This window comes from Eptatretus burgeri, chromosome 15 (genome assembly GCF_056783735.1).
Source record: "Eptatretus burgeri isolate ZD-2024b chromosome 15, Ebu_testis_v1, whole genome shotgun sequence".
Taxonomy (NCBI): Eukaryota; Metazoa; Chordata; class Myxini; order Myxiniformes; family Myxinidae; genus Eptatretus; species Eptatretus burgeri.
In genome coordinates this window covers 41,906,864-41,913,720 of record NC_140975.1, presented here as the reverse complement: position 1 = coordinate 41,913,720, position 6,857 = coordinate 41,906,864, and positions in this window count along the sequence as shown.

Sequence of the window (6,857 nt, the reverse complement as noted above, 5' to 3'; positions counted from 1 at the left end):
CAGGATCAATGAACTCTGCAAAAAGAAAGCAGTTAGCAGGGAGCCAGGCTGCTCGCATGCAGTCTCTGGCTCAAACAATGCAGGTGACAGGGAACGTGGCCGGCTGCTCACACGCAGTCCAAGGCCTTCCCTTTTGAACTGAACGCAGTGAACCACAACGGTGCATGGGCTGCACAAACGTAGTCTCCGTGCCAGCTCAAGTGGCACACGCAATGAACACAACGAATGGATGGATGAATGGTTTGAACTGAACGCAGTGAACCACAACGGTGCATGGGCTGCACAAACGTAGTCTCTGTGCCAGCTCAAGTGGCACACGCAATGAACACAACGAATGGATGGATGAATGGTTTGAACTGAACGCAGTGAACCACAACGGTGCATGGGCTGCACAAACGTAGTCTCCGTGCCAGCTCAAGTGGCACACGCAATGAACACAACGAATGGAGGGATGAACACAAACACGGTGCACGGGCCGCCACTGCAGGCCCGTGTTGTAGCTGCCAACAGGGCAGTTCTTGCAGCTTGCAAACTGTTGCTTTCTGATCCTGGCGCACATGGCAATGAACAGGGGGGGGGGGCAAAGCAAAAATTGAACGGGGCTGGTGAACAGGGGCAGTGGGCATGGCATGGCAAAGGCAGCAGGCAAACACAGCCTGCAGAAGAACTGGCCGGCACAGGCCTTGAAGTACCACAGCTGCAGATGATCCGGCCGGCACAGGCCTGGCAGCAACACAACAGCTGCCGATGAAGTGGGCCGGCACAGGCCTTGAAGAAAACAGCCAGCCGGCAGATGAAGTGGGCCGGCACAGGCCTTACAGCAACACAGCCAGCAGATGAAGCTGGCCAGCCTTTGCCGTTCAGTGGAGGTTGGTGGAGGGAGTGCGGTGGTGCTGGCCACTCGGAAGGCGGGCTCGGACCTACCCTACGGTCTCCCTCCCAACCTATCGCCTTTGCCTGTCACTGTCTATACCCACTCCCTTAATTTGTCCAACCCAATTTAGCCCCAACTTATTTTTTTGTTGTTTTTATTTCTACTTCCCCACTATAAATCGTCCCCTAACCCCCTGTACTGTCCTTGTTCGGCTAACCTATCCTGTCACCTAGCCTACTCCCAACCCCTACGTTCCCTTCCCGGAGGGGAATAAGGGAGAGCTAACGTCCTGTGTCGAGGCCCAATTCAAGCCTCAGGATGGCCTCCCCAGAGTTCGGCGATCTATAACCAAAGTGGGTCCAGCGGCCCACAACGAGAGCGAGGGGACGGATGGTGCGGAGGGGTACACTTCCTAATCTACCCTAACCATTTAACTGTTAAACTACCCCGGGGCTTTCAACAAGCGCCTCTCGCTTAAACTATTGGTTCTAACAACCCAGATTCCCGTCGCCTGTGTTGGTGTCCTCACAATTTCGGGCCTCGCCCCCCAATTTTCTCTCCGTGCCCTCACACGGTCTCATGGCTGGGACACGTGGCTCCCTTTGGCAGGCACGACCCTCTGCCGATTCTCCGACGATGGCACCCCCGGGCACTACACTGCCTCCGAGCCTACCAGCTCCCTAACACCGGGGAGTGCCCCCCATGGCACCTCGCCTGAAACGCACACGTGGCAGGCTGGCTTCCCAGGCCCCTTTCCGAGGGTCACCCGTGCCCACAACACTGCCCACGCGGCTAATGGCGCCCCGGGCCCCCGCACCAAGCAGGCGCACCCGTGCCCACTACGCTATCCCGGCCCCCCATGGGCCCTTGGCCTACCACGGCCGACTAGCCTGGTGCCCGGGGTACCCACTCAGCGATACTCACTTTTCGCAGCCACGCTCCCAGCCCGTCAACAGGGCTCCTGCACCCCTCCAAACGGGTTTCGAGCCTACATTCACACCAACAACAAAACAACCTCCATTTTTCAATTTAACTAACCCCCTAACTCACTCTACACTGACCCCGGGGTCCCTTGGGCGGGAGTCACTCCTCCCCCCCAATCACTCATCGCACCATGCATTCCCCATTCGCTCCACTCACACAGACCCGCTGGCCTCACTCACTCAACAAGCACACGCTTCCACTTCACTCACCAACTCTTCAACACACTCATCGCTGAACTCTGCCATCCTTCTAACTACATCCCCTAACTAACTCGTGCTCCCACGTCGTCCCTTACACTAAAGCACGTTCCTTTTAACACTATGTAGCTAAGCTACGTCCCCTCTACGCATTCACAAGTCTGTCACTGTCTCCAAATCATCAAAAATCATTTTCCCAACCTAAATCTGACTAACAATCCCTCTAACTAATTCATTCCACGGACTCCATGAGGACTTACCCCTGCCCCATGAAGTCGGTCTAACTAAGCTAACCCTTCCCCCTAACTAGTTTCCATCCTGTGCCCAGGTCAAGGGGGTCCTCCACCCCTTGCCCAGGAATCCTGTGCACCCGAAAGTGAGGCTTAGTTTTTTTTTTTCCATGCGCAGCACCAACGCGGCAACTCGCAGCTCGCGCACTTTACACCTGCCTGTGACGTCATGCAGCTGCACGTGCTCCTCGTCCCTCCTTGGACGGTACTATCCGGCAGAGATACCCCTCCTGCCGGATTCCAACCCCACGTGCAGCCATGGCGTCACCGTGCGCATAAAAAAAAAACACAAGCCCCACGTCTCGAGGGGTTCCCCACGCGAACACATGTGCTCTGCCCGTTGGAGCTTAACACACACGATCGCGTGGAGAACCCGTCCGGTCCAAATCCGTAATCCTGCCTAAACTTTGTCCGTCCGCGGGATCGGCAAATCCACCGGTGGCGTTTCCGGACCGGGACTTCACTCTCGCAAGCGAGCACGTGGGGGCCTCGTGCGTTGCACAGCACGGACCTCGTGCTCACTGCTGGGTGAACCCGGCACGGTCCCCGAAACAACTACAGCCGCTACCCGGCTTTCTTTCCTCACATGTCGCCGTCGTCGCCATTCGACACACGCACTCCCGCGTGTTACGACGCTCACACTCCATTCCATTACATTCACCCCGGGAGACGCGGCTGCATGTTCACACATGCCCACCGACATCTCCCTTACATACCGCTCTCTCACACACACGGTCTCCCTTGCACTCGGCCGTTCACTCACGCATGCTACCTCCCTCGCACACGTGGCTCCACGCACTCGCGGCCTTTCACTCACTCGTGCCATTTCCCTCACACAAACCATACTACTCACACACACGGGGGCACTCATCCGCGGTGCCTCACTCATACACCGTGCCTCACTCACACACGCGGGGGCACTCACCCGCGGTGCCTCACTCACACACGCGGGGGCACTCACCCGCGGTGCCTCACTCACACACACGGCAACACTCACACACGGTGCCTCATCCACACACGGCATGCTGGGAAGCACGTACTCCGGCACAATCGCCACCACACCACTCACACACGGGGACGCACTCACACCTTGCATCACACACACCGGGACAACCACACTGGGGATTCGTGTCCCCACAAGGGTCTCCGGGGTCTCTATACCCCCCAATCTTTCCGTGCACCTGTCCACAGCACTCCTCCCCTCGACCTCGCAAAGCACGACCGAACTCACCTGGTCGTGACTCGCCTCAAGGGGGCATACTCCCTCCCCTCGTTCCTGGAGGAGGCCATCCAACTGCTCGCATTGGGTCCCTACACGCTCCGCGAGCTCACCCTCACTATCCTCCACTACCTCCGTGTGTGTGTGTGCGTCACTTACCCCGTCTTCATCGTGCAGTCTTCCCTCTATCGTTCCCATCTCCCGTGTCTCTGCCAACTCAATCACCTCTTCACCCTTTACCTCCCTTGTCTCAACTATTATTTCCGTCACGACCCTCGCCCAACACGCCCCCCGAATTATTTTTTCACCCGCCTCCACCGCGGGCCTGTCAGCCGTTGCACCCCCTCCCAGCTCGTTCGCTCCTACACGTGGAGTCGCCATTTTAAGCTCCCTGCTAACGGCCTTCATGCCCGCCTGCAGGCATCGGCCCATGTTCTGCGTCTCACCCCGCAGCTTTTTAGTTTCTTCCTTCATTTGCTTGTTCATTCCGTTCATTTGCTTGTTCATTTGCTGTGTATTCGCATCCATCTTTTCGTTCATGCCTTTCATTTCGTTTTTCATTTCATTTGTGTTTGCATCCATCTTTTCGTTTATTTGTTGTGTATTCGCATCCATCCTCGTTGTCATTGCCGCCAGCATGGCGCATAGCTGGGCCATGTCGGGTGCGCTTGGGTGAGCCGTTTCGGCAAGGGTCGGCGGGTTTTGGTGGAGAGGGGGAGGGGAGGTGTCATACACCGCGGCCGCTGCCGCACCTATTTCGGGCTCTGGGTTCAGTTGGGCGAGTTCGTTTTCCTGTACAACCAACATTTCCTGCACGGGGATTTCGTCCTGAGCCATGGATTCTACACATTCTACATCCATTTCTAATACCCCCGGCTCCCGCTCGCCTTGAGACGCCATCTTGCTTCTCGTAAAGGGTTAATTTAGCTCGCTCGTAATTTGGAGGGAATCGGGGGTCGCTCCTCTCACCCCTGGGCCGATTCCCGTGAATTTAGCTGGAGACAGGAGAGCCCGTTTTCCCGTTCTCCGATACCAGTGCCGCGAGGAGGGCGATGAGTTTATATCGCACGACCTGACACCAGTGTTGCGGATTCGCGCCCGCCGGCTTGCGGACGGCCACGTAACTCGAATCGCGGCACGTCGCCCACCGGACGGACAATCCAGTCGTGACCCTCTCGGACTAACGCCGGGAACTAGTCACGGGTGGACCTTTCGGTCTCACCACGATCGTGCCAATCGGCCCCCGCGTGGGATAGGGTTGCTCGCCAAATTCGACCTACCTAAGTACCCACACGGAGGGTAGACCGGGCGATCGCACCTCGCCGCAGGTCGACTTCGGACACGGGCCACTTTAAGCGACCCGTTCCGTACTATCGGGATAACCGAGCGGTGTTATTCGTCGGCCTCGACGGTTCGATTAATTATCGGGCGTTTTAGCCCACGACCAACCCTTTACGTGAAGCAAGATGGAGATTCAATGAAAGAAAAGACGAAGCGAAGCTGGAAAACAGTTCAACATAACTCACATTTATTTCGCGATGAACGGGAAGCACACATATACAATTACACCAAAAGCACATGTAAAAGGAGAAGAAACACAATATTACACAAAAAGCAAATATAAAAGAAGAAGACAATGCAGAGCGATCCGACTACCGAGCACATGGCAACACTTATACAATTTTACTTCACAGACAGCGCCGACAACACATATACCCAAAGCAAAAGAAAAGAACCACCCTCCAGGATGAGGGGGGTAGGCGGGCCTGGGGCCGAGACCGTGTCGGGCCTACCCGTCTGATGATGAGACGCAAAGTGGCGGTGGCGCCTCAACTCCGCGGGCCTCGCGGACAGTGTCTGGTAGGGGGTGGGAAAGGGGCCCCCTTGTCGCACTATCTCAGCGCGGGGGGGGAAACAGGAGGGGGTTGTTGATGCTCGGGGGGGAGGAGGATATCACCCTGTCTCGGGTCCCGCGACGAGCGTCTCCACCTCGACCTCGGTCGCGCCGCCGGCCTCTCCCTCCTCAGCTCCCCGACTCTGACGCGAGCACCCCCTCGATCGCCTTCGCCGCCGCCATCTCTCCACAGCTCCGTCCTCTTCACTCTGACTACTACCACTTCTTCCCAGCTCCACTGACAACTCCCAACCGCGAACTCGAACTTCTCCCCTCCGAACTGAACTGCCTTGACTGACGAACGCAGCCGTTTATATCCCCCGTGGCCTCGCTCCCCCACCCTTGACCCTTTACCTCCGACCCTTCACCTCTAACTGGCTCCCCATTGGACCGAGGAAAAGTGGGCTTGAATGCTTTTTGATCCATGAATTTGCATATAGCGACCTCACTCCAACGCCCTGGAGGCGGGGCCAAATCGCCCCACGCTCTCCGATAGGACGGAACAGGAGTGGGCGTGAGTCGTTTTTGATCCGTTTTTCTCGGAAAGTCTGTGATGTTTCTGAACACGCTGCTCGGTGCGCGCCCTGCACGAGTCCAGTATCGGTGCCCACAAGTGGCGCAAGAATGGTGGTGATGCGATGGTGGCGAGTTGTGACGGTAAAGGTCGTGGCTGTTGTTGTGAAGCGGCGTTGTGGTTGGTGGTTGTTGTTGTGAAGCGGCGTTGTGGTTGGTGGTTGTTGTGTGATGGCTGTTGAGACGTGGTTGGTGGTGGTAGTAATGGCGGCTGGTCCAAAATAAAGATAGTAAAAGAAAAACGGCTATCCTGAAGAGTCGCAGCCCGACTGAATGACATTTATTCCCTCGAAACAACGGGTTTGGGCCTAACTACACATATACTTACCGAGATATCTCACCTAAGGGACCTGAATGGTGGTTTGCGAATTTCGTCAACCACAACAATATATATATTTGTGGTTTCTGCCCACCGGCGTGCGAACGATCGCGTTTAGCCAATGGCAGCCGTCTCGCCCACCGAACGGACAATCCAGTTGCGGCTTTCCGGATCAACGCCGGAAACCAGCCACGGGTGTGTTTTTAAGCACACCACAGCCTAGTCAATATTCTACCCGCGCGCAACAGGGTCAATCGCCGAATTGTCGATATACCTAATTATTCGCGTGGGCAGACTACCGAGAGACTGTACCTCAACGGAGCTGCTGGGAAACGAGCCGCTTAAGCAGCTCGCTTTTGGGATAACCGAGCGGGGTATTATCGCGCAACCCCGTTGGACCCGATCACTTTATCGGCTATTAAAAAGCCAGCTACTATTCCGAACTCAATATGGCAGTTCAATTAGGGAAAGAGGACACTACGAACGGGTTAACATTTAAACAAGCAC